This window comes from Aedes aegypti, chromosome 2 (assembly GCF_002204515.2).
Source record: "Aedes aegypti strain LVP_AGWG chromosome 2, AaegL5.0 Primary Assembly, whole genome shotgun sequence".
NCBI lineage: Eukaryota > Metazoa > Arthropoda > Insecta > Diptera > Culicidae > Aedes > Aedes aegypti.
Window position 1 is genome coordinate 196,272,306 of NC_035108.1, and position 24,591 is coordinate 196,296,896.

The window sequence follows — 24,591 nt, forward strand, 5'->3', positions numbered from 1 at the left end:
ACCATCAGCGAAAATACATTGGCGAAGAAACTTTTGAAGGCAATGGACACAAGAATTCAGAAAATCAAAGGAAATGTAGCTTTTAAGGCTTGTCTGTATTTTGACCCTCGATTCAATTATATTGGATCCAAACGCATTTCAGCCGAGGATAAAGAATCTGTGCAGGTATATCAATCAATATTTCTTAAGATTTTGATTAATATCTATAAATATATTATTTTTCCAGAAATATCTTATCGCATTGAATAAGAGACTAGAACAGCTTTCGTGCAATGAAACTCACGAAGAATCCACTGATCAAGGGCAACAAGAATTCCGAAACGACATAGTTGAAGATTTTCTGGCAGAACTTTTCGAGGAGGATACAGAGCTCTCTGTACCAGACCGTGAATCAGCTGACAGTTTGCTCGGAGAAATAGTCAAACTTGAGTCTAGGCCAAAAGTAAATATCACTACATCTCATCCAACGGATACCGGAAACCGTTCAACAGAGCCGCAACCCGGATCTTCTAAAAGTGTTTCATCCGTTGTACACTCTCCTTTCGACCTAGTTGAGTACTGGAAGAAGAAAAAGGCAGTATACCCACGTCTATACCGCCTGGCAAGAGCAGTCATAGCTATACCGGCAACACAAGTCACGGTAGAAAGGTTGTTCAGTCAACTCAAGCTTGTACTGACTGATAACAGACTGCGTTTAACCGACAACAATGTCAGGAATCTGATGATATTGAAAATGAATCAGGATCTGCTTCCTAAAGTAGTGGATCAATTGTTGGAGCTTGGTTATGTACGCAAGACTATCTGAAAAACGTAACGTCATGATTTTGGTTTGAATTGTTCAGACGATCACTAACATAAACCCTGAATAAATAAATGAAATGAAAAATGAATAAATCTTTTCATTCGGTAATCTGAGTCAGTGGTTACGTCTGTTTGTCTGTGGTATAATCATACGATATACGAATGCGAAATTGGCAACTTTGATAAGGAAAGCTCACAATTAATAACTGTGAAAGTATACATTGAACACCAAGCTGAGAAATAGGCTTTGTTCTGCTTGTCGTAATGCCAAGAAGAAGAATACATTACTTTTACGCAATCAAGAATCCCCTCTTTCTAGAGGCGTGGCGCATTTAAGGGGGGAAGGCGGCTGTCTAATGGGAGTAAAAAAGCCGCCAGCCTAAGTCCAAAACTAGTTTCAAGGCTTAACGCGGAATTTTTTACCTTTATCAAAATTACAGGTAATCAATGCGCTTGAGAGATATTGTTTGCAGGCAGTTATTTCCTACGTGCTGCTGCAGTGCGCTGTTGGCAATTTTATCAGCAAATTCTGATAAATTCCCAGAATAAATGTTTTCGATAAAGTTGATTACGCCTTCACCATTGTTAGGTCGTAATTTGGTATGGCTGTTTACATTTTAGAACCAACGGACGTTGGGGTAGCAGTAAACAGCCTTCGTGCGTAATACTTCACACCCTTGGGTGCATTCAATTAAGGGCCTCTTTACAGTTCATAGATTAATTACCAATAATTTTATAAAAGAAAGTGATGAATGCTAGGCAGCAGTCTTTTATTACGTAGCGCTAAAATTGAAAATGTTTGACCCTCTTACACGTCCCTGCATCCGTGACACCTTTTGTATGGAAATTTTCAAAATTTTGTATGATTCGTAACGCTTGTACATATCAACCCCTCCCCTTCGGGCGTTACGTAATTTGTAGACGCCGCCCCATTTAGTACCTTCCATAATCTCACAATGAATAAAAAAAAAGTCTCAGAGAATTCCTGAAAATTGTTTAAAATTTTTATGTATGGAATATACTATTTAAATTTTAAAAATATGTCTAACGTGTAAGAGACGGTTTAAAACTAGTATATCGCAGCGCATTATACTCCTTATGTTTAAAAGTGGTTATCTCGTACAGTATAAACTACATCAAGCCAGTTCATTGTAGAAAGTGGTAAATGTGTTCTAGCTCGTTAGCTCCAAATTACGTTACAATTTGGAACAAGAACCTAAACAATTGTGCGGATACGAGCGGAAAACATTTTCCCAGTTTTTTTTTCTGCTCTCAAATCCATTTCATATACTAAATTTACTTCATATACTAAAAATAGCAAATGGTTTGCTAAAGATGTTTAAAAAACACTTCGTCATGCCGTACTGGTGATATTTTCATTGTGAGTGAAAATCGAAATGAAAGCTGAAAATCAACACGATAATATCGGTTCATCAAATCCCAGTAGATGAATATCTTAAACCCAATGAACATTACTGTGAGTGAGAAAGCTTATGATTCATCCAAACATGGATCGGGTAACTCACTAAATCACAAAGAGTTCATTCCACTTTTTCATACATAAACAAAGAAGCTTTCATTCTCAGCATGAACATTGACATCATTTGCAATGAACCAAATCTTGCAGTTGTAGTGAAAATTATCAGGTATCATCATCCTTGCTTGATATATGTTTGACTCCTACCTTATGAAATCAACTGAAATTCACAGGATCCTGTTATGAAACCTCAAGAACCTTAAAGGAATCTTCAGGTTCTCATAAGGCATCTACAGAGAAAACGCTTGAGCTCTAAAGCATCTTGCCAAGCACCCGTAGGATCTCGCATAGAGTTCTCAGGATCTTGCTAAGGATTTTGCTAGGAATTCCGCTGAGATGTTGCTGAAAATTCTCAAGTCTCCGAAGAAAAAAATATTTAAAGTTTATTATTATTAGGCTACCACTAGTGCACCTCAAATTCCTCTGGGAACCTTTTGACATAAATTTTAAAAATACTACTAGGAATTCACATTATCCCGCCTAAAAATTACAGGACGCCCTAGAGATTATTAGGAATTACCAGATTTTGAATAAATTCTCGGATCCCTCAAGAAGCCCTCAGTGTCCACTTGGAATCTACAGATATCCTCATGATTTCGATAAAATTTCTGAAAAGTCCCACAAGAACCAAGAATTCCTTAAGGATTCTCCAGGTTACAGTTAGGGAACTCATAGACTCAGCCCGTAAGGAACATTTTGATGTTGTTGAGACCCGTATCCTTGATTAACAATCTTGTACAGAATTCTGGATCATCCTTAACAAATCTAACGCCTTACAGAGCCTATAGAAAAGAGGGAACGTAGCTTTAAATAGTTGACGCAGAAATATCAATATACACACCAATACCACCGTAGTTATCGCACGCTTCAATGATATTATTGAGAATAAATTGTAGTTTGGACCGTACTCGCATTTGTCATGTTATTTAATGAAATTTATTAAAAGTTATGATACACGACATTTTGCTGTACATATTTGTATCTATTATTGCGGTGTTTTTTTACATGCACAATGTATTTAAATGCATAATAATAAAAACAGTGAGCCAAGAAGATGAGATAAGATTTATGATGGTAACTCTGTGTGAGTCATAGATTTTTTGTTGCTCTTATGCCGGTGCTGGTGCTTTGTTCAAACAAGTTGTTCCGAATCTGAAGAAAAGTGTTTTTTATTGTATCACCAATTGGCAGACTCAAGTGGGCTGGTCACTCGATATGAATGCCTAAGATAAAAGATTGGTCTTTAGTTGAGATACTGGTGGAGATTATTGGTCTCATAAAACGTTGTCAATGTACGACCAATGACCATTCTGAAGTAAATAAGCGCGTACCCGAGTCCTTAGTAGTTGGTGAGATTTGGGAAAATATCGACGAAAATGGAGCTCTGGAATGTAATTGGTGTGGAGTTGACATGCTTTTCAAATGACTAAAGCAACAGACACGATAATATTTACAAAAAATACAATTTTTAATGGTATTGAGAAATGTTGCCAAAAACGGATCCATTTTGTTGCCAAAATCGGGGGGTGCCAAAATCGGAGCATGCCAAAAACGGAATCCCACTGTACTTTGATGAGATTGTGTATGTTTATATTTACAAATACATTGTTGCCAGGATTTCTGTCTCGTGTGCTGAAAAATACAACACTGTGAACTTCTGCCCTGTGTTACTCTATACAGTGAGGACCCCATTTTGTCAGTCTCTATGAATTTTAGGCTGACAAAATGTGGAACCTGACAAAATCGGGTCATTTCATTTTGTTCCCGTTTTTCAAATTTTGACGTGTTATTTGGTTATATGGACTTTTAAGGGAGCGATGGACATGGGCGCAGCTAGGTTTTTTTTTATCATATAAGGGGCTCCCCCCTTATGTTGGCAATATCGATTGTTAACACTTCATTCAAGATTTTCACGCCAAAACGATCATTATACACTACCTTTGTCCCCTTTTTGTATGAAACATAATAGTATGCAAGATATCCAGATCCACCCTATCTTTTCATAGTAAGCAGAGTAAAGTCCTGGACGCGTCTTGTTTCAATGTTGAGTGACGGTTCTATTAAAACTCTTGGAGGTTTACCTATTGGAAAAAATCTGAAGATTCGATTCGTTGTGGTCGGCAATTTCGCTCAGACCAGTAAGACGAACGGAATCAACCTGAGTTCCTGGTTATACATGATCTTTGAATTATCTATGTATTTCTCCCAGAATACCAAAGTTCCTAAAGAGCTTCATATTAAAATTCCTCTGCATTCATCTGGTATTTTCCACGCAAATGTTCCATACCATTATTTTGAAACTCATCCAAAAGCGTTTTGAACATTTTTTCAAGGATTTGACCTGGAATGTTTGTAAAAATGTTTCTAAAAGTATGAAAACCAAGTAATTTTCTTTAGTTTCCTTTGATAATTTATTTGTTGTGCTCTTAGCGCAGAAGTTTTTATAAATTACAATACATGAAGTCGTGAATAATCCTCTGAAATTTTTCCTATAACTTTGGGATGATTCAATGCTTCAAAATGTTCTTGGTGAAATTCCTGGTCAAATTGTTGTGCAAATCTTGTAAGATGATTCATGTAGGAATCCATCGATATAGCATAGAAATTTAAAAAACTCAGTGTATTTCTGAAATAATCTTAAAAACAGTTTTTAGAGGAATATTGGAATTATAGAAAAATAGATTTTTATGAATCCTAGGTAAAATTTCATCAAGAATATCCTAAGAAAGCTTCAACAAAACGTATTTCTGCGTGCAGGGCATCAAACATCATCTTCTATTTTGATGCAAACGTGGTAAAACATAACGAAAACAATTTTTAACTAATTTAAAATAGGCTGACAAAATTGGGACAAAAAGCTGACAAAATTGGGGGCAGACAAAATCGGGGGCTGACCAAATCGGGTCAGTACTGTATTTATGATTAACAATTATGTTTAGGGGAATCAGATGAATCATAAAAACCGAAATGATCGTGAACTAAGCCAAAAGTTTACTTAATATTCAAGAAACTATCAACCTACAATAAATTAACGTTTCCTAAATTCGTTCTTACGTAGCTAGCCACGTTGGGTAAGCTAGAAAATTAATATGTCCTAAATCTTCCTGGGAAATGAAGCAACTTGAGCCTAGCCTTTCAGCTAGATTATTTAACCGAAACCGGATCCGAATTCTATAACACAAGCTTGCTTCACAGTCTACCATTCTATCGCTGAGCTGTAAAAGATCCCATAGTGATGTTTTCCTGCCATTCAAAAGTGGGTGCAACTCATAGACACGAACAATGGATTAATCTGCAAAAACCATTTAATCCTACACCTTACAAAATAACTGCACAATCTCCTGATTTATGTTCTATGCTCGGCTCAAAGGGTTTCCCTGATTCTATTCGTGCCCATCGGGCTAAGTCAACCATGTTTCCTACATTAAAGGGTAACACTTACAAAAGATGTAAGCAAGCACACACACCCTTCATGTCCATAACTCATTTTCGCCTTTCTTCTTCTGTTTTCTGTGCCGGCCGAACAATCTTCTTCAGGATCAGGCCCCACGCTCCTGATTTTCCATCCATTTGAAGAGTAAATTTTCAACATGACCTATGTCGTAAAAATTTTACAAATTGAGATTTGCTTTGCATGTGCTCGACTACCGCATAATCTACGTATAGAGTCCACAAAAATATTTAAAAAAAATATAATAATAAATTTCAATTATGTCCTATGTGCACTTCGCTTAGTGATTTCCATTTGGCTATATATGCCCACGTTTGGCAAACTTACAAAAAATGTTTATTTGTTTGCTAAAAGTGTTTTAGAGTGAATTCCCTTTTAAACATTTTTTTTACCGTGTACATTGCCCAAATGTAGTTCCTATCGTTTCCCACAAAAATTGTATGACAAAATGAAAAGCCGTTTCAGTCAGTTAACAACGACGTTTTTGTACCAGTGTAAATCAATAGTTCCTTTTGAAAAGTTACGCGAGAAATGTGATGATAAAAGCTCGTCCATGCAGCGTTGACGTTAACGTTGCCGCCGTTGTTAGTAATAATCAAGAAGAAAGCTACTTCTTTCTGGTTCCGGTGTAGGTCGATGCTACTTGGCTTTGGTGGGGCCCTGTTTGGAGAGACCGCGCCAGCAGCAGCAGCTGTTGTATCCCGGGTACCTACCACTCGTCAAGACGTTGTGCGTGTGCATTATACTCCTTCTGCGGAGGTTGTTTATTATTTTTGCCGAGTATTTTTAGCTCTCGGTGTTTGCTATCTGCTCCACTCATCGGGAAGCTTGAATGCGCTTCTCGCCATTTTTTTTTTAATAATAATGAACGATGATTACTTACTGCCTCTTATGGTCTGCGGAATGTTCTATTGCTGCGCTATTCAAATTAACGAGCAATCCAATCTAACTTCGATTTTCTTTCTTCTCTTGTTATTTTTTCAGGTGAGAATACTCGACTTTTGCGGGAAAATGGCCAAGCACTTTTGACGACCCTTCACCGAAGAAGGCATCCGAAATTTGCCATTTCAGTGGATAAGTGAAGAGGTACATAAAAAGGTGAAACGATATACCGGTCATAGAAGGTAATGCTCGATTGTTCTTAGTTTCAATATTTTTGCACTTTGTCTATCATCTTCTAAATTGGGTTAATTTTGTCTGCCATAGACAACATGAAATTCAAAATCTGACTTTTTAGGGAAATCAAGCGTTTAAGGAAATGGCGTTCGATGAAACGATCTGACTTTAGTTGCATTTACAAAACCGTAACTTTTTCTAACGAAGCTATCGTAATCAGTGGCATTCGATTGACATTTTTTTTCGACATTCGTTTGACTGTTATTGAAATCTATGAAACTTCTTGGAAAGTGGTTTGTGAATACTTCAATTTGAATTATTGTCCTAGCAATGCGTTAATGAATTTATCCCGGAGCTATCAGAAGAGATATTACAAAATACTGGATAAGTTGAAGTATTTTTTATGGATTTTTACAAAAATTTTTGGCAGTTAACTTCAAAAAATCTCTAGGGGATCATAGTGCTATATTTGACAATTGGCTGATTAGCGATTCTTATTCTTATTGGATTTTTCTCAACCTTTGATAGATTCTTGGATACTTTATGATTGTTTCGATGATGCTTTGCATGTCAAGATCTTTGACGGATGTTTTTTGAAAAAAAAAAAAAAAAATACTTGTCAATAACACATTTTTTTTAAATATTTGGCAATATTTTGATAACAACTCAACTGGACATCAAAGTTCAAATATGAAAGTTTCTGTTTGTAACTTTGACCTAATAATTAAGATAAATTCTTTATTTCGATGAATTAACAATTTGACTCTTGGATAATTTACTTTGGGCCGTGAATTGTTGGTAGGACCTCATAGAGGGTTGCAGTTCTAAGTTTGTTACTAATGCCATCTAGCGGATAAATTCCCAATCAGATTGTTACATTGTAAGCTTGTATTGCTTTGACATGCTGAACAGCATCGCCGAAGATACCAACCTTGGCAGCGTCCATTTATTACGTAACGCTGAAATTGGGAACTTTCAACCCCCTTTCCCTCTCTTCCGTAACGCTATTTGTATGGAAAATTTCAAATTTTTGTATGAGTCGTAATGCTTGGGCTTACTCCCCCCTCTCCCTAGAGTGTTACCTAATTTGTGGACGTCGCCCTCCTAGCAGTTCAGGATCTTAAGATACAGTAGACAGGGCTGGTAGCAGGTCTCTATTTAGAGATTTGGTTTCTGTTTTAATGCTAGTCTTTAAAAATTCAATATTTTTAATGGAAGGTCTCTAAAGTCTCTATTCCAAAAAAAGGCTCTCAAGTCTCTTTGTCCTTATTTCGCTTGCGGTTTTATTTTGGCTCTAGAGAAACCTTCAGAGGCTATTACGCAACCTTTCAACAAGTTCTTCAAAAAAATCGTCTCAGAGTCCTCGAGGTAAAGTAGTAAGGATTATCTTAGTTATTTCTCCCAAGATGTCATCAGAAATATTTTCAGAGTCTCCAGGGAAGAAATTATTCTGGAGAATTCTCTATCAACTTTCTCAAAAATTCTTCCTGCGATTTCGAAGGACGCTTAGAAGAATGTCTCCTGGAAATCCTTGAGCACGCTATTACCTTCAATAATACTGTAATTTTTAATTTCTCAATATTTTCCACTAACCCTTCAACCGGGTTCTTCAGTTACTCTTTCGTGAAGATCCACAAACAAAATCCAGAAAACCCAGCGTTTTTGAAGACATTTATTTAGGGATTTTTTCGAAAATTTTGGAAGAATTTACCAGTTTAAGTTTAATACTTTTAAGAACACACGGCCAAGTGGCTCCAAAATTTCTTGCGGTATTGTTCGCGGAAATCTGCTAAGAACTTTTCCAGGATTTCCTCAATGAATTCGACCTGGGAATCATGTCAAGCTCCTATATATTTTTTTCAACGAATATCTCCAGCATTTCATTCATGGCTTGCTCCTGCAGTTTCCTTCAGAAAATCCTGCTAAGTACTATTCAGAGATGCGATTGATGCATCTAGATTGAATTTTTGAAGATGCTCTAAACGGAAATCTTGAAGGATGGATCTTTGGAGGACTCAGAACATTATTGAAGAATTTCTGCCGGAATTTTTGGAGGAATTTATATAAATAAAAATGGAGTGGTGTTTGTATGTCACAAAATGGCTTGCGAACGGGCCACCAGATTTTGACAATTCTTTCACCAAAGTGTTCGTGAAGTGTTCCGACGTGTTTGTGTGTATGAAAAGTTCAGAATATTCACCGGGAAAGGCGAACGAAACGAAAGTGAACGGAACTATAATTTTGTATGGGACGTTTCACGGCGTTTTTCAACAGTCTACTTGATGGCATGACAAAGTTTGCCGGGTCCACTAGTTTTTGATAGTTTTCTGATGATTTCTGAGAAATTCCTGATGATCTCTGTGGTTATCCTTTGGAAAAACTTGGTTGAATTCTTTAAATATCCAAAAGAAAATTCTTAGAGGAATTCCTTAGAAAAATTCTTGTAGGAATTAATAGGAAATAATTACTTGTTTTTAATTATGAATCGTGGTTTACGGCTAACCAGCCGAGTGGAAGTTTAACAACTACCGAAAAGCTAAACATTACATATAATTTGCAATTGGATTAGATGGACAAATTGATGTGAAGATTTGCGAAAAAGTTACACGTCTTCTCTGTGAGAATCGAACTCACGACTCCCCGATCTCTAGTTGGGGCGCGTTACCACTACGCCATGAGAGGACTCATGAACGCAGAAGTTAACCTGAATTCGATTTCAGCTCAATAATCACGTGGTCCTTTATCGCAAAGTGCACCTCTTTCGGAAGAATTAGATGCCCATCCAAACACAACGCTTTCTATATGTATCCAATGCCTAGCCCGAGAGCGCATTGTTTTTTAGGTATAGGAATAGCACACTACACTAGCCAGCAACTGCGCTGGCTGAGGTTTTCTATCTTCACATCAATTTGTCCATCTAATCCAATTGCAAATTATATGTAATGTTTAGCTTTTCGGTAGGAAATAATTACTAAATGATTCCCTAATGAAATCTTCGGAAACATTTTTGGGAAAACACCTGAATTAATTTCAGAGTAAATTCCTAGAGAAAGACATGGAAAAATGCAATGATACGGGTAGTTGTACTTCTCGTAATGCCAAGAGGAATTCCAAAAAAAGTTACATTTGAGAGAAATGACTGGTCTGATTCTCAGAAGAAATCAAAATCTAATCTCCTGGCTTCTATTAAGTTTCGTTTTGTTTCCATAGTTCCCGTATGGCCTCTTTTCGATCTCTTCTTGGTTTCTGTTAGGTCCCTTTTTTCATGAACTAAGTCTCTAAGGTTCCTATTGTCCAGGCACTCAGTCGCTACCAGCCCTGAGTAAATCGATGGAAATATGTTAGTAGCGCCACCTAGTTTTAAGATGCAGAAAATCGAAGAAAGTCACTTTCTCACCGCCAAACAGCCCTTGTTCTGCTGACCAACTTTCTGGATGGATCTGAATTTTGAATTGTTTGCTCCCCTATGCTTAAACGATTTTTAATTATGGTAAATAGCATCCTTCTAAAGTTTGAAGTGATTCGGAAGAAATTTGACTGTGCACACGCCATTTGAAGTTGATATGAAGATTACTATGGATAACGCCAATCTTTTGTGTTCAGCCCTCTATCTCTTCGTTATAATATTTTATGGCAAAGTGAACAAATGCTTCTAGTAAATTCCTCCCAGCTACAACTTTGCCGAAGACCATTTTTTGATTGGACCTCAGGATAAATTGTTATTCATCATAATAAAGTTGGTTTGCATGTAGCATGCTTCACCAAATGTTCGACAAGCAACAGTGGTGCTCCTGGCGAGAAGAATAGATCAAAGTAATCCAGGCTACTATGTTCTACAGCAAAAAAGCAGTGTTGCTCTAAAAGTAATTTAATGATCATCTCAGCATGATTTAGACTGTTATCAAAAATAACAAATTATCCTTACGTGCCATCGAAATGTGGTCTTCGGCAAAGTTGTAGCTGGGAAGTTTTCACATGAGAGAGTGTGTTCACTTTTCCATAGATTATTCCGACGAGCAGTTAGAGGACTGAACACAAAAGGTTTTCCTTTTCCATAGCAATTTCCATATAAATTTCAAATAGCGTGTGCACAACCAAATTTCTTCCGTATCACTTCAAATTTAGGGAGTATAATTTTTGTCATAATTGACATCGTTTAAGCATAGGGGAACAAAAACTTCAAAATTTGCATCAGTCTAATGGTCAGGATCTTGAGAATAGTGAAACAAATTTGCTATTGGCGGCACCTAACGAATGAATTTCTCATCAGATTTGCCAGATAGCCCTTGATCTGTTGAACAACTTTTCCGAAGACGCTAACCTTTTAGCTTATCAGGATCTGGAGATGTACGTTGAATGAACAATATGAACCCCAAGACAAGGGCTGGAAAGGGGTCATGCACAAATTACGTCACGCTTCAAGGGGGTGGGGCATGTCAAGCCAAGCGTGACAAGTCTTACAAAATTTTCGAAGGACTCATACAAAAAAACGAGGGGGAGGGGGTCGAAAAAGTCGAAATCTAGCGTGACATAATTTGTGTACCATCCCAAAGCGTCAATATAAATAGAGAGATGCTTCCCTCACCGTCATCGGACGGCTAGACAATAACAGAGATTTTTTTCGAGTTTTTTTTCAGTTTTCCGTCGCTACGGCTTGTGATGGAATCGTAAACTTGATAAATTTTAGTTCATTATTTGGTATGACTGTTACTTCTATCACAAGAATCATAGAAGGATATGCACTTAACTTACCAAACACATTTACATTCCGAAATTCTCCAAAATAAGATAGAAATTTTAGTAGCAAAATAACATTAAAATTGCTCTCGTGTGAGCTCTGCCATTGCGGCGTGACAAAGTGGGCACATGAAACATAACTTCGTCTAGTGACAGTGAGAAGCCTCGTTTCGTCAGTGATGCAAGTCGGTCATGATACTTAACAGCACTGCTCAAGATAAACCGGAATAACTTCAGAACTACTTGGACCATAGTCCCAAATTCTTAGGACAGAGGAACGCTTTCAGATCTCTCATTTTTGATGAATCGGGACAAAATTTCCCTTGCTTCAAGTGATCACAATTGTTTACATCAATAAAGCTAGTGTTGATGAGTATTCTCGTGAGTTAAGGCTTAGTTTTATTCATTTAGTAAACACTGCACAGTTTTTCAGGTGGGTAAACTCTAGATCGAGGTAAGCTATCCCATGTTGAACTCATGTTGTGCACTTCTGCAAGGACTAGAGAAAACAGATGGCTACTTGATCATTCTTCCATCGCTGGAAATGAATTGACTGATAAGTTAGCTCGTAATGGAGAATCGTATAACTTCTTTGGCCCTGGTCAGGTATTTCAATTTTGAAATGCAGGTCGAAGCAAGCTTCAGATCAATTCTTGGCTGGCACATCAGCACAAAAATACTGGACTAGTTTGGATTGATGTCGTCAAACAAAATTGTACATTTCAGCCATCTCCAGGTGTGGTAAAGTATTTATCAAATCTGTCAAAACAGAATTGCTTTCTGCTGATCAGAGCGTTAATTGGCCATTGTCGTCTCAGCTATTACTTCATTTCATGTTTACTTTACTTAGAATAAAACGTAATTTAAAATTGTATTACAATTCAATTTCCTTGTTGCAATGCAACACAGTGAAATGTAAACTTCAATCCCAAACGTAAAACCTTCCAATCCCCAACCGTGAGAGGCTGTGACATAGTTTACCGAAGGCAATCCGCCTCAACGACTATCGAACACGGAGAGATGCACAATTCACGTTGCCTTTTCACACCGACGACGATTTACTTTTTGCGCGCGCGGGCGAAGAAAGATTGCTTTCTCTTTATACCATTTTTTCCCCCTTGGTGCGAGCCAAGCTTTTGTTTTGTGGTGTTTCATTCCGCGAATTTCTACATTGCTGTTGAGTCTTTTCTCCACTCGAACTCGAACCTCGCTAAGATGCCAGCCAAAAGCTAACTGTGCAGTCTCTGCACCACCATCGTCGCCATCTTCACCTCGCGACAGATATCAATGGTAAATTAACTTTGCAAACAATAGAGAAGAGTGCATTACTGCAGCGTATTTGCATTTTGTCTGTTAGAGGTTTTTGTTTTCGCCAAACAAAATAGACTATTTATCCCCGCTGAACCTGGCCATTGTACCGGTATCATTGTGCGTCGAGCTGAGACTACGGAGCACTATGGGCAATCAGGCCAGGTCAAAATTCTGGAAAGTGACATTTTTGATAGGTTTTTATTTGTTTATCATTCCATAGTTAATACTTCTATTGAAGATATTCCTGGAATATAAGATCTCTTGTACTTTAGTTGATACAGTATGCCAAGCTAGAGTTAAAAAAGTGCGATGCAAACAAAAGGTATTTGAAATATAGTCCATCCATAGTCGTATCATTTTTTACGTTACTTCAAACTCGAACAAATGCTATTCGAGCGCCACGAGTGAGTATGTGGCACACTACCAAATATTATTATTGAGCGCTTTTTTGCTGTATGAAGAAATAAATAAGAATATTATGTCGATATGTTTATATTTCACCACAAAAAACTTCAGAGATTCTTACGCGGCTTTTCCATAGGTTCTTTCTAAATTTATCATGAGATTTTTCGAGAAAAAGTTTCAGGAATACTTCTAGCAATTTTTTCAGAGATTTCTTCTGCAATACTTTCAAGGCCTCTTCAAGGGATCCATCCCGCAATTTCTCCAGAGACTTCTGCAACAATTTTTCCAAAAAAAGTCCGATATTTCTTCTAGCAAACTTCTAGGAGAAAAATATGTCCAGCGTTTTCGCCAGGGAACTTTGAGCATCCCAACGGTACTATTTATATTTTCTATGTCAATTCCTTTGAATATTTTGGGAGGAGTTATGCCAGTTTATTATCGAGAGACTTTTCCAAAAATTCTTACACCAATTTTTCTAATTGTTGCTCTAGAAGATGTTTTAAAGATTGCTACAGAAGTTCCATAATTTTTGAATAAATTTATTTAACCCTCTAATACCCAACCCCGCCTTTAGACGGGGTACACTTTGGAATTTTGTGTATTTTTTCGTAGCTCGCAAATCAAAATGTTTTTATTTTTGGCTTATACCTAGACTCATAACACGCATATAAGAAAAGTTTTTTATGACTTTTGAAACTTTTTTGTATATTTAGAAATTGTTTGAAAAATTGCATTCTTATATAACCTACAAATGCCTGGGCTTCATTTAACGTGTAATATAAAAAATCGTACCTTTTATATTTTTATACGATTAACCTTTCACAAACGAAGAACCTGGTGGTATTAAAATCATTTCAAACCTGTTATTCCGTTAGTTACACGGAAAATAAAATACGCTCCGAAAAAAAAAAATTAAAAATTTAATATTTTTAAAAATACCGTAACAATTTAAATTTTTATTGTTGCCAAAAATCAACAACTAGAAAAGGCTTCAAGAAAAAATGAAAAAAGCTAGGGTGTTCAAAAATAAAAATTATAAAAATCAAAAACCAAAATTTAAAAATTTGCGAATAAAAATAAATAAATGCCCAAAACGTGTTTAGAACGATTTTAGATAACGAAAAATAATACTTAAATCGAAAATAAAAATTTGGGTATTAGAGGGTTAAGTATTTTCCGTAAAACCCAACAAGGTCTTACTCCAACAGTTCCTCTTATCTCCTGAAAATCTATTGAGAACTCTTTAAGAAATGCTTCAATAAATTCTATCAGGAATTCCTCATGAAAACCTTTAGAAATTTCTCTAATATTTTTTTTCCACAATTTCATCTATGACTATATTAGCTTCAAAACATTTCTCGAGTAAGTTCTTTCCGAGGTTCTCGCAGGACTTGAACTGGAATTTCTGTAGAAGTTTCAGAAACTTTAAAATTTCCTTTAAAAATACTTTTTTGCAGGAATTTCTTCAATAACTTCTTAAAAAAAGTTTTTGAAAACAAACATAAAAAATGTATCATAAAACTGAAAAAATATGGCACTTCATGGCAAAAACATTTGTGGTCGCAAAACTAAGGAACCGGCCCTCAGTGCAGAGTGCAGGGCGATGATGACTGCACTTATTGCTGAGGCGCTTTCGGTTTGTTGGCGGCAGCGTGACGCCGACTCGCAGCCATATCGGGCCCCGGACGACTGTAAACGGGTTTTAAAAGTCGTTTTGCGGAGGTGCCCTGCTGATGATGATGCTAGGAAGTCTGTTGTCTTGTCTTTTGCAATTGAAATTAGGCCTCTCCTGTGTACCGGAGAAAGGGTGAGCTGTCACTCCAGAAAGCAGGGTGTGTTAGATTCAGATAAATTTCCCTGTGGGATTTATGGGGCACAATTCTGTATGCATTTGATGTTTCATTGCTTTTCGAACGACTGACATACAATCGGAAATACGGACGAAATTTTGGATTTTTAAACATTGAATGCATATTCTATTGGTGAAATAGACAAGCACAGAAACGGTCACTAGCGAAGGAGAAAATTACATTCAATTGCGCCAACGCACGTCCATAGTAAGCAGGACTTGAATATATCTTCATCTCCAACTTTTGAATTTTAAATTTATTGACCAATACAGTGTTCACCAAACTATTAGATGAATTCAAGATCCAAAGGATCTCCATACATTATAAGTAACATGATATCGCATTTCTAACGTTAGTTGAATGTTTAATATATTGAAAATTTCACGGTGGCCTATGCATTTTTTCAGAAACTTCTTCTACTTCTTCTTCTTCTTGGCATTAAGGTCCTCACTGGTACAAAGCTTGTTTCTCAGCTTAGTGTTCTTATAAGCACTTCCACAGTTATTAACTGAGAGTATGGCTTCAGCATGGCTTTGCTTGGTAACCGCGGACTCTAACCACTCGGCTAAGGAAGGCCCCAAAATAAGAGCTCTCCTGTACGACTCTGTACTAGAATCCGAGATTTGAAAATATAAGCTAATCTTAGCATTTACTTACTCCGTAAAAAATGAGGAAGTTGATCTCATATGTTTCTTTTATACTTCATTTTATTGTGATTCAGGGACATGTTTTTTGAGAACGAGTATTATAATGCATTCAATAATTTAGTTAACATCTAAACAGATAACACTGATAACAATTTCACGCCACAATAACTCGGTTCTTGGCCGCATATTTCCATCCTCGGTTCTGCCAAACGCTCGCCAAATCGATACGCACTTGATCTGCCCACCTAGTTCGCTGCGCTCCACACTTTCTTGTACCAACCGGTTCCGAAGCGAACACCATCTTTGCAGGGTTGTTGTCCGACATTCTTGCAACATGTCTTGCCCATCGTATCCTTCGATCTTTGGCCACCTTCTGGATACTGGGTTCGTTGTAGAGTTGGACAAGTGGTTCATCCTTCGCCGCCACGCACCGTTTTCCTGCACACCGCCAAAGATCGTCCTAAGCACCCGATATTCGAAGACTCCAAGTGCTTGCAAGTCCTCCTCAAGCATCGTCCATGTTTCATGCCCGTAGAGGACTACCGACCTTATGAGCGTTTTGTACATGGTACATTTGGTGCGAGTGTGAATCTTTTTTGACCGCAGTTTCTTGTGGAGGCTATTTTCCAGGCTAAGGCTATTATCAACCGTCAGCAAGGATCCAATGTAGACGAACTTGTCGTCCACCTCGAATGTATTCCCGTTTATCACAACACTGCTTTCTAGGCGAGCTATGCCGCGCTCGGCTCTACCGACTGGCATATACTTTGTCTTGCTCGCATTCACAACCAGTTCAACTTTCGCTGCCTCGCGTTTCAGGCGGGTATACAAGTCTATCTTTATGAGTTTCGCTCCGATACCATCATTACCAGCAGCTTTATTGTTCTTGAGCTGGTGAATGGCATCCTTAACCTCCCTCAAAGTGGGGCTGGTTGATTTCCATCGTCCGCAGTACTGACGAAGGCATTTTCTCCGTTGTCTCGATCTTCATTTCCTGTGTTCTCAGCGGCATTCAGGTGTTCGTCGAAGTGTTTCTCGTGTTTCTTGAGACCGGAACAGCCGTCCATCTCCTCGCACTCCGTCTCTTCCAGACGGGGTTTTCTTTCGAAAGAGGCAGGTCTGCTGTTGCCGTTTCCGTCTATAACGTTCCACGTTCTGCCGGGTCCCTTGCTGCAGCATGACCGCCCGCGCTGCATTCATCTCCTCCAGAATCTGCCTACATTCTCCGTCGACTCCGTCCCACGTACCCGACGTTGCTCTCAGCTACATTATTGATAACTGCTTTCACTGTTCTCCAGCAGTCTTCAAGAGGAGCTTCATCCAGCTCACCCTCTTCGAGTAATGCAGCCACGAGGTGCTGCGTGTAAGCAGTTGCGACATTCGGTTGCTTGAGCCGCTCTAGGTCATACCGCGGCGGCCGTCGGTACCGTACATTGTTAACGACGGTGAGTTTTGGGCGCAGCTTAGTGGCAGATAGTGGTCAGAGTCAATGTTGGCGCCACGATAGGTTCTGACGTCGGTTATATCGGAGAAGTGCCGTCCATCGATCAATACGTGATCGATTTGCGATTCTGTCTGCTGAGGTGATCTCCAGGTGTATCGATACGGGAGGCTGTGCTGGAAATAGGTGCTACGAATGGCCATGTTCTTGGAGGCGGCAAAATCTATCAGTCGTAGGCCGTTCTCGTTCGTCAGCCGGTGGGCGCTGAACTTTCCAATCGTCGGTCTGAACTCCTCCTCCTCGCCAACCTGAGCGTTCAAATCTCCTATGATGATCTTGTCGTCGTGGCTTGGGCAGCGATCGTACTCGCGTTCTAGCTGCGCGTAAAAAGCGTCCTTGTCATCATCAATACTTCCGGAGTGAGGGCTATGCACGTATATGATGCTGAAGTTGAAGAACCGGCCTTTGAGCCTCAACTTCCACATTATCTCATTGATCGGCCACCACCCAATCACGCGCCTCTGCATATCACCCATCACTATAAAAGCTATTCCCAGCTCGTGTGTGCTGCCGCAGCTCTGGTAGATGGTATGGTTACCTCTAAACGTTCGCACCATTGATCCCTTCCAACACACTTCCTGCAACGCTATGATGCCGAATCCGAGGGCCATAGTGCACAGTTTAGCTTAGAGCCCTTCTCTGGCACTCGGACGATGATCAGCCGCCCCTGACATGAGAAACAGACGCTGTTACGAGCCGCTCCTAACATGGAGCACAGACGCTCCAGGTTTGCAGAAGCAAAAGCGTGGGCTTCGTGGCCGTACAGTTAGTGTTACCAAGCATTTAGCCGCATCTCTCAAAGGGCAAATCGTTCACTGGAAGCATTAACGTGTAGGTGTCACATACATCCCTTTGCGTTTGGTTCCCTCAATTGAAAGAAGTTAAAATCGAATGCAAATGCATTTGGTCTCATTTCAAAGTTCCTAAATTTGAATTCAAATTCGTCTCGAATCCATTCAAAAGATTCGATTAAATCGATTCTATTACATCGATGTAATAGAAAAAAAATGCCCAGCGTTAGTTAGTAGTTGTCATCAGGCTTATTTTTAGGGTAATATCCAATATAATTTGAATCAATGTATTGTTCGCATCGTCCCAAAGCCGTATCTGACATTTTAACTGCTAGAATCTAATCTTCTTTCACCGTAATACTCGGAGCTTGGCATATCCACCCAATCGAATGCCTAATAGAGCACAGTGAAAATCAATAAAAGCTGGCATTGGAAATTCTTGGAATCTCTTTCCCCCAACACCACATTACCTCAAGAGTGTCTCCCGTTAGTATTCATCACATATTTGAATGCAATGAGCTCTTGTGTGCTGTGCCGTGTGTGTGTGTGTGTGCTGGGCCTCCATCAATTCGTGAGACAACAAAGTAGGAAAAACCTCGTACGTGTGCATACGATAGCGAGAGAGACACACTTGGCAGCCCCTACGAGAGAACGACCTCCATGCCATGACAAAACAACAATTCATAAACCCAAGCCAGACACAGCTATTTACCAACTGCAGTTCCACTTTTGCTCGGAAAACTGTGATATGAGAAATGGTAGCAGCAGCAGTAACAGTATTGTTACAACATTGTAGCGGCTTTCCAGCGCGCTGCCGAGCATAATATTATAAAATGTTTTTCAGCGGCGCCACAATCACGTCCACGAGAAATCCATAAAGTTTCCCGAACAGAAAGAAAATTGCTGCTGAATATCGAGCTAGAGTCTTCCATATCAAATAAATTTCAATAGTTACCGCCTAGAAAGGTATGAAAGAGCCCAGAATAAGTAGTATTGGATCAGGTATAGCAATGATGAATTTTCAAATAGATGTGAAATTTTTTAATAGTAGTTCAATACCTTAAGTAGTCCTCATTAACTTTCGAATTAGGTTTTTCATATCATACCAAAATGAACACTATCTAGACTACTGAACAATACCAAATTATGGTATGCATAGATAGATGTGACTTATTCGCTCCTGCTCGGGATGTGTTTGTGCGAAGGAAAGTTTTGGCTTCTTACTGTGCAGCACCACAGAAAATGCAAATAATGGTCATTTGACGAGTTCGGAATCCATTTGCGAAACTTCATCAGCAGGTTTGCTGTGCCTTGATTGCAATATTATTTTGCAATGACAAATTATCGCATCGTGCCACTGTTGCAGCTTGCACTACGAAGTTATAATCGATTTGGCGCTCAAATTACAGCAAAGAAGCAACAATGTATGGCGATGACGACGGACGCCGGTGAACATCTAAAAGGCCTCACCTGGATCCGTTTGCCATCATTTGTCTTAGGGCGCTGCCATAGTAAACGCGTCGAGCGACGCGTCCGCGTGTGCGAGCCCGCAAAGCAGAATATCAACAACAGGAAATACTTTGATCGCATCGCGTTCGCGGACGCAGACGCGTTACTATGGCCTCACCGTTACTCATCGTAGCAAAAGCAGTAGTAGTACTCGACAGCATGAGCGTAGTCAGGTTATGTCAAGATACGAGAACCATCTACTGACATATACAGAAAAAAGCACTTTTTTCACTGATTTGGTCTTATTTTGCCAATAACTCGAAAACTGTAGGATATGGAATTTTGACGTAATTTTGAGTGATTCCTCCATTAAATTATCCGAAAATTTTTCGGGGACAAATTCCTCCAGGATTTGTTTGTAGAAAACTCCTCCAAAAGTTCCTCCATATATTTCTCCCAAAAATCATTCCCGGAAATCTTTCAGGATATTCGCCAGAAACCACTCCAAAAATTTCTCCAGGAATTGCTCCAAGAATTTCATCAGCAACTCTGGGGATTTTTCTAAGAACTACTCCGGGCTTCCTCCAGGGAATCATCTTTAAATTCCTCCGCAAATTAATCAGATATTCTTTCAGAGGAGCTTCCGGAGGAGCTCCTACATGAACTTCCGGAAGAAATCCTACGCGAACTTCCGTAGAAGCTCCTGCACGAACTTCCGGAGGAACTCCTACAGGAACTTCCGTAATAAATCCAAAATGACCTCCTAGAGGAACTTAAAAAACCTATAAGGGCTTCCGAAAGAACTTTCAAAGGAGAAAATTCCAGATGAACTTCTAATGGAGCTTCAGGAGGAAATTTTACGAAAAGAATTCTTAAGGGACTTACGGAAAAACTTTTAGAGGATCTTCCAGGTGAAATTGTTGATAAACTTCCGGAAGAACTTTTAGAGGACTTGATAGAAGAAATCCTTGAGGAATTTCTGGAGGAAGTTTCGGGATAAATTATATAGCAAGTTCCAGATGAACTCTCTAGAAAAAATCTTAGAGTAACGACCAGAAGATCACTCAGAGAAGCTTCCGGAACGACTCTTTCAGAGGAGTTTCCGGAGGAACTCCTACAGGATCTTCCGGAGGAGCTCTTACACGAACTTCCGGAGAAACTCCTATAGGAACTTCCGGAGGAGTTCTTACAGGAACTTCCGTAAAAAATCCAAGGTCACCTCTTAGAGGAACTTTAAAAAAACCTAGAAGGGCTCCCGAAAGAACTTTCAAAAGAACTTCTAGAGGATTACGAAAGAAATTCTAGAGGAACTTACGGAAAAACTTTTAGAGGTGAAATTGTTGAGAAACTTCCGAAAGAACTTCTAGAGGGCTTGCTGGAAGAACTCCTTGAGGAATTTCCGGAAGAAGTTTCGGGATAAATTCTTTAGCAACTTCCAGATGAACTCTCTAGACGAAATCTAGAGGGACATCCAGAAGATTACTCAGAGGAACCTCCGGAGAAACTCCTTGTGAAACTTACGGAAGAAATCCAAGGAACTTTCGGAAAAACTTTTACAGAAACATATGAAGGGGGTTTTACGGAAGAACTGCTACATGAACGTCCAGAGGATCTCTTGCAATAACATGCGGAAGAGCTCCTACAGGATATTTCGAAGGAACTTGTTCGGGGGGGTCACTATTTTCTTGAAGCAGCTCTTTTATGGTTTTAGCAGCTCAAAACTGTAACGATTGTTTATTTAATTATCTTTCAGAATCATATAACAATTACTTCACTTACATGAATAGCTTCCTTCCTTCAACCAATCCTCCTCTTCCTTAATATCCAAGAACCTTTTCCTCCTTTTACTGAGGTTTCCTTCCTCTCAACTTTAATTATTGAAACAAATTAAATTATTATTATTAATTTTCTCTCACACTTATTTCAACTTACTATTAGATGCAGTCAGAATAATTCAGATACGTTTGTTCCCACTAATGATGAAATACGTGCACTATTGGTGACAACCTGGATAACTACATCGATATTAAAGAATGTCTAATAATTTCAGTTCTACACTTACGTTTGAGGCTTTAAATGTCGAAGTACAACTTCGTATAATGCGCGATTAAACAAAAAAGTATATTTTCAAATTATATTCACTTTAATAGCAAAAACTGCATGGCAATGATAGATTCGACAATTCACTGTTATTGAAGGTTTTGTTTTGGTTCTAATCCCTATCTATCTCTCGGTTTCTAAGGTTGTTCGATTTGTTCTATGTTACTGTGATAGTGCGCCTGGGCTGTGTTGCCAGTGAACGGTGCCTCAACAGCCCCTCCCCGTGACTCTTTCGCAGACGCCGTCAAGTTAGAGTTCACCGAACGAATCTCTGGTACCGCTAGTTTTGCCACTGGCCGACGGTACAAACCTTTCGTCGTACGTACCATCGCTTGTCGAACACGTCCATCAGCACTACGAATCAGCTCTTCTACGACTCCTCGTACCCAAAGCTTGCGATTTTCATCATCAGCCATAAAAACGACTTCTCCCTCAATAATCGGTTCCGAGTCTACATGCCACTTTGACCGCTTGTTTATCGAGGGAAGGTATTCTACCAGCCAACGCTTCCACATCTTGTTTGCTAACCATTGAGACCGCTTGTAGTTATCACGTAAAGCGTCAGCATCTCCAACTATTGATTTGAATACGTCGCAACCAGTCGACGGAAGTCCTCGAATGAAGTGGTTCGGGGTGAGCGATTCAGATTCTGCCGACTCTTGAGGGATGTATGTTAGCGGACGTGTGTTTATCATTTCTTCCGCGTCTGCCAAAGTCGTCAGTAGAATCTCGTCTGTTAATTTCCGCCCGTCATCGAACACACGCATCACCTCTTTTACTGAACGCACTAACCTTTCCCAAGCTCCGCCCATATGCGGTGCACTTGGTGGATTAAAGTTCCATTTAGTCCTGGCATCAGTGAAGGTATCACTGCAGTCCTCGTTGATTTTACCGATGATTTCTTTGCACGCTCCGACAAAGTTGGTTCCGTTGTCCGAAAAAAACTCTATCGGCATACCTCGTCGGCATGCGAAGCGACGGATGGCCATGACGCAGCTTTGTGAAGACAAACTATGCACAACTTCCAAGTGTATAGCCCTGGTTGTCAAGCAGGTGAATAACGATACCCACCGCTTCTCTGCACGACGACCAACTGTAACTATCAGTGGACCAAAGTAATCCACACCAGTGAAGCTGAACGGACGCAAATTTGGAGTTATACGTTGGACAGGAAGTGGTGCCATTCGAGGAACCTTCGGGCGACATTTGTGTACTTTGCACCACACGCACTCTTGCATCACCTTTTTCAGTTGAGCTCTGATGTGTGGGATGTAAAATCTTTGCCTCAATTCATTTACCACTGTTTCTCGATTTGCATGGCCAAATTTCTGATGATAGTGTTCCAACAGCTTGATCGTAATCGGGTGCTTCTTTGGCAGAACAATCGGGAATCGCACTTCGAAGGGAAGATGCTCAGCTTCCACTGTTCGCCCCTCTTGACGAAGTATCCCAAATTCGTCGAGAACTGGGGTAAGTTTATGGAGGTCACTAGTCTTGTCTGCCTTCGGCAGATCCTTGCCACTGTAACTTTGCTGGAGAATACGGATCTCGGCTGAAAATCGCTCACCTTGTGCAATTTAAAAAAAAAACGTTCAGCTTCTTGGAATTCCTCTCTTCTCAATGCTTGCCTTTTAAACGGAACCAATTTTCTGACAAGACAGCTAATCTTGCTAGTTACCGGTAGAACTTCAATCGGCTGCCCCTGCCGTTTTCTACGAAGATTTGAGATGAAACGTAAAACACACGCCACCGTTCTAACCAAGACACTCCATTTAGATATTCTCGACGCTTCCAAAATTGGTTCTGCTAACTTCACGTCGTGAAACAGAAACGTTGTGCGAAGTTCTTCACGTACGTTGGGCTTGATCTCTGGCTGTGCCGGCCACATTTCCTCTGCTTGGTACAAAAACGATGGTCCTTTAAACCATCGACTGTCTGGCTCTAGTTGCGGACCGTTGTTCCATTTCGTCAATTCATCTGCTACATTAAGCCGTGTCGGTATCCAATACCAATCCGAAGCCATAGTACGATTCAAAATGTCACCTACACGCAATGCGGTGAAAATCTTGTAGCGCCACAAATCCGATCTAATCCACGAGTGAACCGTGCGTGAATCAGTCCACAGAAACACCTTCCCAATGTCCAAATTGTGGCTCTCCTTGACCGTATCTACCATTCGGGCTCCTAGTACTGCTGCCATAAGCTCTAATCGTGGAATAGTACATGGCTTTAATGGAGCCACTTTTGATTTCGCTTGCACTAATGAACATCTGGGAACTCCGCCGGCCAGAATCCTAAAATACGCGACACAACCATAAGCGCACTCACTGGCATCTGTGAATACGTGCAATTGCAGGGAACTGTAGTTTAACAACAGACCGTCACCGAAGTAGTAACGAGGAACTTTTACGGATTCTACCACTGACAGACGGCTGATCCATAACGCCAACTTTCGTGCCGATTCGTCATCTATCATTTCGTCCCACTCACATCCTGTTCTCCATAAGCTTTGAATGAAGATTCTGCCGTAGATCGTGAATGGTGTCAGAAGTCCTAACGGATCGAACAAGCTCATAACGCAGCTGAGTACAACACGCTTAGTTGGCCTTTTACCTTCAAATAGATACGGTAGCAGATCATCTCTTATTTTTGTAGAGAACTTAAACACATCTTCTACTGGATTCCAGACAATACCCAGAACTCGTTCTGTTTCCGTTGATTTGTCTCTGTTGAAATGTACTGCTTCACTCCTTTCTGTTTCGCCAAGTTGTTGCAAAAATTCCTCTGAATTGGATACCCAGTTTCTTATTTCGAAGCCTGCCTGGGAATGTATGAACCGTACTTCACTAGCGCGTTGGACTGCCTCCTCAATATTATGCGCACTATCAAAATAGT

At 39.6% G+C, this 24,591-nt stretch overlaps 1 protein-coding gene across 9 annotated transcripts in view; it reads left to right on the top strand.

The window, feature by feature from the left end:
* LOC5578843 (homeodomain-interacting protein kinase 2) overlaps positions 1-24,591 on the top strand; it is a 312,570-nt gene that overhangs the window by 159,814 nt on the left and 128,165 nt on the right. Inside the window, exon 1 of one of the 9 annotated variants that reach the window (XM_021843614.1) lies at positions 6,901-6,913. The exons of the other annotated variants lie outside the window; for them this stretch is intronic. The gene's annotated coding sequence lies outside the window, so the exon portion shown is untranslated. Of the gene's footprint in view, positions 1-6,900; positions 6,914-24,591 lie in introns of those variants that run through there. 9 annotated transcript variants of the gene reach the window in all.